The sequence below is a fragment of the Scyliorhinus canicula genome, chromosome 21 (assembly GCF_902713615.1).
Source record: "Scyliorhinus canicula chromosome 21, sScyCan1.1, whole genome shotgun sequence".
NCBI classification, from domain to species: domain Eukaryota; kingdom Metazoa; phylum Chordata; class Chondrichthyes; order Carcharhiniformes; family Scyliorhinidae; genus Scyliorhinus; species Scyliorhinus canicula.
This window is the reverse complement of record NC_052166.1, coordinates 66,925,126-66,938,629: the sequence shown is the minus strand read 5'-3', so window position 1 is coordinate 66,938,629 and position 13,504 is coordinate 66,925,126. Positions and strand designations below refer to the sequence as shown.

Genomic DNA, 13,504 nt, shown 5'->3' with positions numbered 1-13,504 from the left:
CCTGCTCACGGACGGTCAGTTTGGGTTCCGCCCAGGGTCACTCAGCCCCTGAGCTCATCACAGCCTTGGTTCAAACATGGACCAAAGAGGTGAGTCTAGAGGTGAGGAGAGAGTGACTGCCCTCGACATCAAGGCAGCACCTGACCGAGTTTGGCATCAAGGAGCCCGAGCTAAACTGAGGTCAATGGGAATCAGGACTCTCCGCTGGTTCGAGTCATAACTGCCACAAAGGAAGATGGCTGTGGTGGTTGGAGGTCAATCATCCAGCACATCACTGCACGAGTTCCTCAGGATAGTGTCCTAGGCCCAACCATCTTCACTCTTCAGCTGCTTCATCAAAGACCTTCCTTCCAACATAAGGTCAGAAGTGGAGATGTTTGCGGAAGACTGTTCAATGTTCAGCACTATTCGTGACTCTTCTGATAATGAATCAGTCCAGGTCCAAACGCAGCAGGAAATGAGCAATTTCCAGCCTTGGGCTGAGAAGTGACAAGGAACATTCGCGCCACACGAGTTCCAGGCAATGATCATCTCCTACAAGAGAGGGAGAGAATCTAATCATAATAGTAATAATCTAACCATTGTCCCCTTAACATTCAAAGGCATCACCATTACAGAACCGCCCACTATCACCATCCTGGGGGTTACCATTGACCAGTGTTCTCTTCAGTGGGAAGTCGGTACCTGTCTCTGCACAAAGTCCCTCACCTGCAGGTAGAGGAACCTATTCCCACTGGGCAGCCCAAATCCCTCCTCCAAGCACAGAAAGTCCCCATCTATAAACAAATTCCCAAACCGCTCGATCCCCGCCCTCTGCCACACCCCGACAACCCCATCCAACCCCAGCGGAACAAACTGGTGATTGCCACAGGTCGGGACCCACACCGAGACCCCCTCCAACCACATACGCTGCCGCCACTGTCCCCAGACCCTCAGGGCTGCCATGCCCACTGGGTTTGTGGAATACCGAGCCAGCGAGAATGGCAGAGGCACCGTTAACAGTGCCCCTAAATTTGTTTCCCTATATGAGGCTGCCTGTACCCCTGCCATACTGACCCCTCCGCCACTTCCTGACCATCGCTATGACCGTCACCCAGTAATTTTTAAAAAATATATAAATTTTGGGCAGCACGGTGGCCTAGTGGTTAGCACAACCGCCTCACGCCGCTGAGGTCCCAGGTTCGATCCCGGCTCTGGGTCACTGTCCGTGTGGAGTTTGCACATTCTCCCCGTGTCTGCGTGGGTTTCGCCCCCACAACCCACAAATGTGCAGTGTAGGTGGATTGGCCACGCTAAATTGCCCCTTAATTGGAAAAAATAATTGGGTACACTAAATTAAAAAAAAAATATATATAAATTTAGAGTACCCAATTCATTTTTTACAATTAAGCGGCAATTTAACGTGGCCAATCCACGTAGCCTGCACATTTGTCAGCCAGTAATAATTTAGAATTTCGGAAGGCCACCCCAGCCCCCTGACCCCGCTCCAGCAGCACCTTCTTCGCCCGCGGGGTTTTACCCACCCACACAAACCCTGAGATCACCGCATTCACTTTCTTGAAAAAAGTCTTGGGGATAAAGATTGGAAGGTTCTGGTAGACAAACATGAACCTCGGGAGAACCGTAATCTTCACCGTCTGAACCCTTCCCCGCCAGTGACAGCGGGGGCGCATCCCACCTTCTAAGGTCCCCCCTCATCTGCTCCACGAACCAAGCCAGAGTCAGCTTGTGCAGCTGCACCCACCCCCACGCCACCTCAATGCCCAAATACCCAATGCTCAGCCCCCACCACCTTGAAAAGCATCTCCCCCAATCTCTTCTCCTGCCCCCTACAGCAACCAGATGGGTTTTTATGACAATCGACAATGGGGCTGGTTTAGCTCACTGGGCTAAATCGCTGGCTTTTAAAGCAGACCAAGCAGGTCAGCAGCACGGTTCGATTCCCGTACCAGCCTCCCCGGACAGGTGCCGGAATGTGGCGACTAGGAGCTTTTCTCAGTAACTTCATTGAAGCCTACTCGTGACAATAAGGGATTTTCATTTCATTTCAGTTTCAATGGTTTCATGGTCACCTTTAGACTTTTAATTCCTGTTTTTTCTTGAATTCAAATTTCACCATCTGCCCTGGCGGGATTTGAACCCAGGTCCGCAAAACATTATTCTGGTTCTCTGGATTACTAGTCCAGTGACAATACCATTTCACCACTGCCTCTCCATCTGTCCCTCTATCCATTTCTCTTTATAATAATAAGAATCTTTATTGTCACAAGTAGGCTTACATTAACACTACAATGAAGTTACTGTGAAAAGCCCCCAGTCGCCACATTCCGGCGCCTGTTCGGGTTCACTGAGGGAGAATTCAGAATGTCCAAATTACCTAACAGCACTTTTTCGGGACTTGTGGGAGGAAACCGGAGCACCCGGAGGAAACCCACGCAGTCACGGGGAGAATGGGCAGACACCGCACAGTGACCCTTAATTCATCTCTCTATCTATCTGTCCCTCTATCCATCTTTCTCTCTATCGATCCCTTTGTCCATCTCTCATCCATTCCTTTATCCATCTCTCTATTGATCCCTTTGTCCATCTCTCTATTAGTTCCTTTATCCATCTCTATCGGTCGCTCTATTCATCTCTCTATCTATCTGTCCCTCTATCCATCTCTGTCTATCGGTCCCTTTATTCATCCCTCCATTGGTCCCTTTATCCATCTCTATTGGTCCCTCTATCCATGTCTGTCTATTGGTCCCTTTATCCATCTCTATTGGTCCCTCTATCCATGTCTGTCTGTTGGTCCCTTTATCAATCCCTCTATTGGTCCCTTTATCCATCTCTCTTTCAGTCTCTCGTTCCCTCCATCTCTCTCTGTCTGCTCAGACTGTGATTGACAGCTGGGAAGACACGCCCCCTTGCCCGCGAATACCCTCTCCAGCCAGAGACAATGACGTCATGCGGGTCCTTCGGCCCGGCGCAGGCGCGCTCTGGACAGCTGCAGTCACGCGCAGCCGCGTGGCCCCGCCCCGCTTGATATCCCTCCGCGCTCTGGCGTGGGGAGGGGGTGAAGCGGCCTGGGGACTGTTTTCACCCCCGCCCCCCCCTTCACTCCCCCATTAAAATCAACAGCAGCGCCCGCGCGAAGCCCCAAGTTCATTGAGGCCGGGTCGGCTGGCGGGGAGACAGAGGTTTGGCGCCGGCCGCGGCTCAGACTGGGGGGGATGTGGAAGGAAGTAGTCCGCGGGAGATTTGTTTTGCTGAGGCCGGCGGATGTGGCGGCTCCGGGGAGGGGGTGAGGCGGTTAAAATGGCGGCGCCCTGAGGAATGTCGGCGGAGTGAGAGGTAAAACCGCGGGGCCCGGGCGGGGGAGCGGGGCCCGGGCGGGGGAGCGGGGCCCGGGCGGGGAGCGGGGTTCAAACCCCGCGGGGGCCCCGGGCGGGGGGAGGGGGGGTTCAAACCCCGCGGGGGCCCGGGCGGGTTCAAACCCCGCGGGGGCCCGGGCGGGTTCAAACCCCGCGGGGGCCCGGGCGGGGGGAGGGGGGGGTTCAAACCCCGCGGGGGCCCGGGCGGGGGGGAGGGGGGGTTCAAACCCCGCGGGGGCCCGGGCGGGGGAGGGGGTTCAAACCCCGCGGGGGAGGGGGGGTTCAAACCCCGCGGGGGCCCGGGCGGGGGGCCGGGCGGGGGGAGGGGGGTTCAAACCCCGCGGGGGACCGGGCGGGGGGAGGGGGTTCAAACCCCGCGGGGGACCGGGCGGGGGAGGGGGGTTCAAACCCCGCGGGGGGCCGGGCGGGGGAGGGGGTTCAAACCCCGCTGTCCCGGGTCCGCTTTTAATTGGTGAAGTAATCGTCCTATTGTCCAAAAGGGAAAACAGAATCCCCCCCCCAGATCTCTCCCCCCCCCAGATCTCACTTCCCCCCCCCCAGATCTCTCTTCCCCCCCCCCCCCAGATCTCTCTTCCCCCCCCCCCCCCAGATCTCTCTTCCCCCCCCCCAGATCTCTCTCCCCCCCCCCCCCAGATCTCTCTCCCCCCCCCCAGATCTCTCTTCCCCCCCCCCCCAGATCTCTCTTCCCCCCCCCCCCAGATCTCTCTCCCCCCCCAGATCTCTCTTCCCCCCCAGATCTCTCTTCCCCCCCCAGATCTCTCTTCCCCCCCCCCAGATCTCTCTTCCCCCCCCCCAGATCTCTCTTCCCCCCCCCCAGATCTCTCTCCCCCCCCCAGATCTCTCTCCCCCCCCCAGATCTCTCTCCCCCCCCCAGATCTCTCTTCACCCCCCAGATCTCTCTTCACCCCCCAGATCTCTCTTCACCCCCCAGATCTCTCTTCACCCCCCAGATCTCTCTTCCCCCCCCCAGATCTCTCTTCCCCCCCAGATCTCTCTTCCCCCCCAGATCTCTCTTCCCCCCCCAGATCTCTCTTCCCCCCCCAGATCTCTCTTCCCCCCCCCAGATCTCTCTTCCCCCCCCCAGATCTCTCTCCCCCCCCAGATCTCTCTTCCCCCCCCCAGATCTCTCTTCCCCCCCCCCAGATCTCTCTTCCCCCCCCCCAGATCTCTCTTCCCCCCCCCAGATCTCTCTTCCCCCCCCCAGATCTCTCTTCCCCCCAGATCTCTCTTCCCCCCAGATCTCTCTTCCCCCCCAGATCTCTCTTCCCCCCCAGATCTCTCTTCCCCCCCAGATCTCTCTTCCCCCCCAGATCTCTCTTCCCCCCCAGATCTCTCTTCCCCCCAGATCTCACTTCCCCCCCAGATCTCTCTTCCCCCCCAGATCTCTCTTCCCCCCCAGATCTCTCTTCCCCCCCAGATCTCTCTTCCCCCCCAGATCTCTCTTCCCCCCCAGATCTCTCTTCCCCCCCAGATCTCTCTTCCCCCCCAGATCTCTCTTCCCCCCCCAGATCTCTCTTCCCCCCCCCAGATCTCTCTTCCCCCCCCAGATCTCTCTTCCCCCCCCAGATCTCTCTTCCCCCCCCCCAGATCTCTCTTTCCCCCCCCCAGATCTCTCTTTTCCCCCCCCCAGATCTCTCTTTCCCCCCCCAGATCTCTCTTCCCCCCCAGATCTCTCTTCCCCCCCCCAGATCTCTCTTTCCCCCCCAGATCTCTCTTTCCCCCCAGATCTCTCTTCCCCCCCCAGATCTCTCTTCCCCCCCAGATCTCTCTTCCCCCCCAGATCTCTCTTCCCCCCCAGATCTCTCTTCCCCCCCAGATCTCTCTTCCCCCCAGATCTCTCTTCCCCCCCCAGATCTCTCTTCCCCCCCAGATCTCTCTTCCCCCCCCAGATCTCTCTTCCCCCCCCGATCTCTCTTCCCCCCCCAGATCTCTCTTCCCCCCCCAGATCTCTCTTCCCCCCCCAGATCTCTCTTCCCCCCCAGATCTCTCTTCCCCCCCAGATCTCTCTTCCCCCCCCAGATCTCTCTTCCCCCCCAGATCTCTCTTCCCCCCAGATCTCTCTTCCCCCCCAGATCTCTCTTCCCCCCAGATCTCTCTTCCCCCCCAGATCTCTCTTCCCCCCCAGATCTCTCTTCCCCCCCCAGATCTCTCTTCCCCCCCCAGATCTCTCTTCCCCCCCAGATCTCTCTTCCCCCCCAGATCTCTCTTCCCCCCCAGATCTCTCTTCCCCCCAGATCTCTCTTCCCCCCCAGATCTCTCTTCCCCCCCCGATCTCTCTTCCCCCCCCCCCAGATCCCTGCTCCCCTTCCCCCAGATCCCTTCTCCCCTTCCCCCAGATCCCTTCTCCCCTTCCCCCAGATCCCTTCTCCCCTTCCCCCAGATCCCTTCTCCCCTTCCCCCAGATCCCTTCTCCCCTTCCCCCAGATCCCTTCTCCCCTTCCCCCAGCTCCCTTCTCCCCTTCCCCCAGATCCCTTCTCCCCTTCCCCCAGATCCCTTCTCCCCTTCCCCCAGATCCCTTCTCCCCTTCCCCCCAGATCCCTTCTCCCCTTCCCCCCAGATCCCTTCTCCCCTTCCCCCCAGATCCCTTCTCCCCTTCCCCCCAGATCCCTTCTCCCCTTCCCCCAGATCCCTTCTCCCCTTCCCCCAGATCCCGTCTCCCCTTCCCCCAGATCCCGTCTCCCCTTCCCCCAGATCCCGTCTCCCCTTCCCCCAGATCCCGTCTCCCCTTCCCCCAGATCCCGTCTCCCCTTCCCCCCAGATCCCTTCTCCCCGCCCCCCAGATCCCTTCTCCCCGCCCCCCAGATCCCTTCTCCCCGCCCCCCAGATCCCTTCTCCCCGCCCCCCAGATCCCTTCTCCCCGCCCCCCAGATCCCTTCTCCCCGCCCCCCAGATCCCTTCTCCCCGCCCCCCAGATCCCTTCTCCCCGCCCCCCAGATCCCTTCTCCCCGCCCCCCAGATCCCTTCTCCCCGCCCCCCAGATCCCTTCTCCCCGCCCCCCAGATCCCTTCTCCCCGCCCCCCAGATCCCTTCTCCCCGCCCCCCAGATCCCTTCTCCCCGCCCCCCAGATCCCTTCTCCCCGCCCCCCAGATCCCTTCTCCCCGCCCCCCAGATCCCTTCTCCCCGCCCCCCAGATCCCTTCTCCCCGCCCCCCAGATCCCTTCTCCCCTCCCCCACATTGAATGTCAGAAGTGGCTTGAGGGGCTGAATGGCAGCACCTGTTCCTGTGAGACTGGATCTGCCCTGTGCTGACTGTCGTGCATCCTTTCAGAAACGCTCAGTCCTTTTTGATTGACGCGCAAGTCAGCCGTTCAACTTCAGGTGGAATCTCCGGCTGCTGTATATATTTAAATGTTTGCGCACCAACATTCTTTGTTCATTGTGAAACTGAACAATCAAGACCTACATTTCTGTAATCCTTTCGCAAAATGTCCCACGTTGCTTCGCTGGAGTATCAGCAAACAATGAGCACTGCCAATGGTGAAGCAATGGACGTTGGGACTGCTCAAGCCCACAATTGAAGGAGCACAAGGATGTTAGATGGCTTGTAGACCTGCAAGCGAATAGGAGTGGAGAGATTTGAAAACATAATCAGCAGTCAGTGTGGCTAGTGAATGCAGTAAGGCAGGTCTTGGTGCGTGTTAGCACACGGACAACAGAGTTTAAAAAAATAAATTTAGAGTACCCAGCTCATATTTTCGAACTAAGGGGTATTTTGTGTGGTCAATCCACCTACCCTGCACATCTTTTTGGGTTGTGGGAGTGAAAGACGCTGGGGACATTCCCAATGGGCAAACTCCACACGGACAGTGACCCAGGGCCGGTACCGAACCCGGGTCCTTGATGCCGTGAGGCATCAGTGCTATCTGGACAGCAGAGTGTTGGATGACGCAAGTTTAGGAGGGACAGCAAAGTTGCTTCACAGCGCCAGGATCCCAGGTTTGATTCTGACCTTGGGTGGCCCTCCATGTGGAGTTTGCTCTTTCTCCCGTTCCTATGTGGGTTTCCTCCGGATGCTCCGGTTTCCTCCCACAGTCCAAAGATGTGCAAGTTAGGTGAATTGGGCATGCTAAATTGCCCAAAAGTTAGGTGGGGTTACAGGGTTAGGAGTTGGGGATTGGGCCTAGATCGGGTGCTTGAGTGGAGCATGGGCCGGTATAGACACGATGGGCCGAATAGCCTTCTCCTGCACTGTAGGGATTCTCTGAATGTTGATGCGGCCTAGGAGTGCATTGAAACAGTGAATTCTAGAAATAGCAAAGGGTACTTCTAGTGGGTTCCAATGGAAGACCAGCTGAGGCAGGGGTTCAATCGATCAATATTATTAAGTTGGAAATGGCGATGACACAGGCATGTGATCCAAAGTTCCAGTCTGGAAAGATTTGACATCAAATTGTGAACAGTTTAGTTAAGACTCAGTTGCCAGAAAAAGGGATGGATCTTGAAATAGTTTTCATGCTGTTCTCCTCCCTGATACTTTGTTGTGTTCTCAAACTTGAGTTGTGGTACATGAGGCAGCAGGGCTAACCCACTGTGCCACCGTGCCGCCCAACTCTTGGAATGTTGATGGTGTTGAGTTTGACAGCTGACAATTTATCCAATTCAAGAGCGGACTATACAGTCAGTGGAAGAGTCCTGGAGAAAATTGATGTACAGAGAGATCTGGGAGTTCAGGTCCATTGTACCCTGAAGGTGGCAACACAGGTCGATAGAGTGGTCAAGAAGGCAGACAGCATGCTTGCCTTAATCGGACAGGGTATTGAGTACAAGAGTCGGCAGGTCATGTTACAGTTGTATAGGACTTTGGTTAGGCCACATTTGGAATACCACGTGCAGTTCTGGTCGCCACATTACCAGAAGGATATGGATGTTTTAGAGAGGGTGCAGAGGAGGTTCACAAGGATGTTGCCTGGTATGGAGGGTGCTAGCTATGAAGAAAGGTTGAGTAGATTAGGATTGTTTTCGTTGGAAAGACGGAGGTTGAGGGGGGACCTGATTGAGATCTACAAAATTATGAGAGGTATGGACAGGGTGGATAGCAACAAGCTTTTTCCAAGAGTGGGTGTGTCAATTACCAGGGGTCACGATTTCAAGGTGAGAGGGAGAAAGTTTAAGGGAGATGCGCGTGGAAACATTTTTACGCAGAGGGTGGTGGGTGCCTGGAACGCTTTGCCAGCGGAGGTGGTAGAGGCGGGCACATAGCATCATTTAAGAAGCATCTAGACAGATATATGAACGGGCAGGGAACAGAGGGAAGTAGATCCTTGGAAAATAGGCGACAGGTTTAGATAAAGGATGTTCTTTGACAAAGTGATGGTGGTTAGACACTCTTGTTGGAGGTGAACATTGCCAGGCACTGAGATAATTGGCCTCTAGCATCCAGAAATAACCAGCTTCCTTTTGTGCTGGATATCACTACCCAATGGAGCCCCCCCCCCCCCCCCCTCCCCCTCCCCCCTGGCTCCCATTGACTCCAGTTTTGCTAGGGCTCCTTGATGCCACACCTGGTCAGATGCTGCCTTGACGTCATGGATAGTCACTCTCTCCTCACCTCTAGAATTCGGGTCCTGACTATGTTTGGATAGAGGCCGTAAGGAGTTCTGGAGCTGAGTGGCACAGGAAGAACCCAGACTGAGGAGGTTATTGGTGCCACATGATTGCAATGTTGACGACAACTACCATCACTTTGAGAGTAGACCGATGGGATAGTACTTAGCCAGATCAGATTGGCCCTGTGAGTGTGCCATATGTGGGCAATTTTCTACTTTGTTGAGTAGATGCCAATGTAGGAGTTGTATTGGGACAGCTTGGCTAGTTCTGGAGCACAGTCTTTAACAGTACAACCAGGCCCCATAGCTCAGCCATCTCTTTGTCATGCCAAGTGAATTGAATTGGTTTAAGACTGGCATCTACGATGGTGGCAACCTTGAGGGAATTGGGACGAATCTATCCACTGGGCATTTCTGGCTTCAGATAGTTAAACATCCTCCAGCCTTGTCTTTTACACTCATTTACTGGTCCTTGTTAGAATTGAGAGTGGGGCTGTTCATGGAGCCTCCTGTGGTTAAGATCTTGCTCATCGCTTGGGTGTTCCTGCTTGTAAATGAAAATAGTCGCTTTATTTCTGTAATCTACAGAGAAATTTCTCATCGCAGAAAATAGTTAATTTTAATTTCAAGGGCAGCACGGTGGCGCAGTGGTAGCACTGCAGCCTCACGGCGCCGGGGTCCTAGGTTCGATCCTGGCTCTGGGTCACTGTCCGTGTGGAGTTTGCATATTCTCCCCGTGACTGCGTGGGTTTCACCCCCACAACCCAAAGATGTGCAGGGTAGGTGGATTGAACATGCTAAATTGCCCCTTAATTGGAAAAAATGAACTGGGTACTCTATAAATTTATTTAAAAAAAAAAATTTAATTTCAGAATGGGGAAGGGTTTGCTGGTTTTGTAAGATATACCCTTCTCACTAACTCAGTGTTGAAGATCCCAGTACGAATGGACTGAAAACCAGGGCACCTGCACATTCCTGTTTGCACCTGCTCTTTGTAGAAATGAGAGTTCTTTTTTTCGTACCTTTAATGACCACCCAATAGTCCAAAGAATATACTAGACAAAGAAGCATAGTTTTGAAATGTAGTCCTTATTGTTTTTAAAAAAAAAACATTTCTTTCCAAATAAGGGGCAATTTAGCGTTCCCGATCCATCTCCCCTGAATATCTTTGGGTTGTGGGGGTGAGACCCACGCAGACACGGGGAGAATGTGCAAGCTCCACATGGATAGAGACCCGGGGTCGAACCTGAGTCCTCACTGCCATGATGCAGCAGTGCTAACCACTGCGTCACCATGCCGCCCCATGGATTCCGCTATCCGCAATGTGATATTGAAATGACCGGAATCTTTTCTCGGTGAAGTTGGTTGAGGGATATGTATCGGCCAGGGCAGCAGGGAAAATTCTTGAAATAGTGTTAGGGGGTCTTTTGCATCCACCTGAGAGGGCAGATCGACCACCCCTTTTTTTGTTTTTTAAAGCACCTCATCCGACAGATGGCACTTCTGACAGTGCAGCACTCTCTCCATTCTGTACTGGATTCTGTGCTCAGGAGTGTGGGGAGGGGAGTGGGGTTGGGGGGCGGGGGAGCTTTCTGTTCTGGAAGTGAGAGAACTCCCAACTGAGTCGTAGCTGTCACTTCTGTCCAGTGATGCTGCATCAAGTGGTGTCCCCCAGTAGGGGTGGGAAGGGCTGTGATGACTCTGCCAGGGATAATACAGCTTAAATGCTCAGACCTTTGGCTATAAGATATGAATCTGCATTGAGGCAGAACTAATTTCTATTTTAATCAAAGAATACGAAGGAAGTCAGTCCGTGAATCCAGCAGATTCCTTTTTTACATTCGGGCTCGGTAGGATATGGAAGGAGGCAAGGAGGAAAATCTTTTCAGATTGTTATTCAAAGGGAGTTCTGCAGAATATTTTGGCACTATTTGGGAAGAATCCCGAGCACCTTGCAACAATCAAATGGAAAAAAACAGAGTCCGTTGTGGAGACAATGTCAGGGGCTACGTTCCTGTGATTTGCGAGCCCTTCCTATGAGGCAGGGGAATTAACAGTATGGGGCGGGGTGGGGCTTACAATGTGTTGTATCAAATCTGTCCACATAAACCTCCTCCAACCCTATCAGCATATCCTTCTATTCCTCTCTCCCTCCGATACTTATCCAACTTCCCCATAAATATATTCACCTCAAACGCTCCCTGTGGGAGCGAGGTCCACAATCTCCCCGCTTTCTGGGTAAATAAGTTTCTTTGGAACTCCCCATTGGATATATTAGTGATTATCTTGTATTGATCACTGAGCTTTGAACTCTCGCCGCAAGTGGGGGGGGTGCCTTTGCATTACCTCTGTGAAACCCCCTAACATGTCCAGAAGGAGCAGCTGAGCCCAGTTCTTCAGTGTTAATGCTCCGTGCTCAATAAAAACAGAAAATGTTGAAAATGAATTCTGCCAAGGCCTGCACACCGGAAGCCTTCGTCTGTCTTTTCTCTTTCTGAATGTTGACTGACATGTTGTATATTCCAGCATTTCCTGTTGTTCTTTATCGGATGGCACAGGACTGCACAAAAAAAAAACACTGTGGCACCAACCTGACAAGAGCCATGAAGTACTGTCCTTGCTCTCACACGCTGCCTGTTTTTTATTTAAATAAACGTACTGTCCCAGCTCCTGTTAATCATCTCCATTTGAACTCCCATTTTGAGCAGCGTTAAGTCCAACTTGAGGACTGTAAATAAAGTTGGGAGTTTCTGTCTCTCCAGGCAAGTGGCCAAGAATCCCAACTCGAGGCTCCCAATCGATGTTTTGAACATCTGAGTTCTGCCAGGCACAAGTGGCTTCCTTTGCGATTGTTTTTTTTGAAGTGGATGTTTCTGTTCCCAAGTGAGTGGTCCTTATCGGGGGTTCCCCGACTTACTCTCTATACAACTCACCCTACCTCTGGAGCAGCATTTGGTCACCACCTGTACCAATACCTCTTTGTGTGGCTTGAAGTCCATTTTTGTTTGGTGAAATGCCTTTCGACGATTCACCAATATATGAATGCAAGTTGGAAGTTGTTTTCTTTGAGCCTGGACCTGAAGGAGAGTGGGGAAAATAGGATCAGATCTTTCCTGCAGCTAGGCACGGAATATTGTCGACGGGCTGGTTCTTGGGGTGCGTTGTTCAGGGCCCTGATTTTGTTTTACATTGTGGAGCCTCGTAAGATATGTCGCAATGCTACCTTGAGGGCCCTGGTTTGTGGATACTGCCTTGTTGATTTTGCAGGGTGGATACTGTCGGAGTAAGAACGACAAGAACCAGAATTTTTGGTTTTGACTCTTTCCCTCGCTGCCAGTCTGTTGAAACAAGTTGAATCAACTGGTGACTGGCAAATATTGCCACGTCTGACATTTTGGTCTTTGGAGGCTGCCAGCTGTGTGGGGGCTGAGGAGGGGGAGGGGGGGTGGGTCTGCCTGCTGTGTGGGAGCCGAGTCTTGTGGTGTCGTTAATCAGGCCCACCATAGTGTACAGCGTTTGCCTCCCCTCCCCTGCTTTATCTGGATAAGAGACTGTTGGTAACAGTACTTTCCAGGGCTACTGTGAGGCAGACAAATCACTTCAAATCTCCGCAGTACCCAGGGCAGCTAGCTGTCTAAGCTGGAGGAAGAGAGCAGTTGAATTAGGACTGTCTTTTCTTCTATAGCACCTTTCACAATCTCTGGATACCCCAAAGCAATTTTCAGCCATTGAAGTACCTTTTGCAATGTTGTCACGGAAATGCAGCAGCCAATGTGCATGTAGCAAACTCTCACAAACAGCAATGTGATGACCAGATAATCTGTCTTTGTGATATTAGCTGTGGGATAGATATTGGCCTGAGATACAGAGAGGGCAGATGGGGCCTCGGTTTAACATCTCGTACAAAAGACGTCCACTTGTGAATTGGCTGGAATTTATATTGAAGATACAAGGGTGCACCCTGGCCCAAAATATCCCCTGCTCGCTAATCCCATTTCAGCTAGAACCTTCACGTGCTCTGGATTCTGTGTGAAGTGTCAGTGGGGGTAAAAGATGAAAATTGAGGCTTCAATTCTTATTTTCAACCATCTGGCTCGGTTGCAAATTGAGCCAGGGCAGAGAGCGATTCTAAATGGGTTGGCTGTTCATTGTCCTCCTGTAGCCCAGGAGCACTGAGACCAACTCTAACAAGCTCAGCTGTGTTTAGTTAAGTTGGCAGAAGCCAGGGATCAATGCAGAATCTTCCCAGTACAGCTCAGCTACTTAACAAAGTCTTGCATTTGTATTCCACCTTCAACATCTCAGTGCTCAGTGAACCACGTATGGAGGTATTAAGGAAGGTTGGTCGCCACGGCGCCTAGGATCCGGGTTCAATCCTGGCCCCGGGTCACTTTATGAGGAGTTTGCGCATTCTCCCCGTGTCTACATGAGTACAGAGATCCGGGAGGATTGTGTGGCTGGAGGAGATTAGAGATGGGGAGTGGTGAGGCCATGGAAGGATTTCTCCGACAGGATCATTATTTTAAATTCAAGGTCCTGGACCAGGAGCCGGTGTAGGTCAGTGAGCTCATGTGTGATA

At 53.3% G+C, this 13,504-nt stretch overlaps 1 protein-coding gene across 2 annotated transcripts in view; it reads left to right on the top strand.

Annotated features, from left to right (window-relative positions):
- Positions 1-3,237: 3,237 nt before the first annotated feature.
- Positions 3,238-13,504, top strand: part of tsc1b (TSC complex subunit 1b) — a 60,063-nt gene continuing 49,796 nt past the window's right edge. For both annotated transcript variants that reach the window (XM_038781874.1, XM_038781873.1), the window contains exon 1: positions 3,238-3,336. The gene's annotated coding sequence lies outside the window, so the exon portion shown is untranslated. The remainder of the gene's footprint in view (positions 3,337-13,504) is intronic.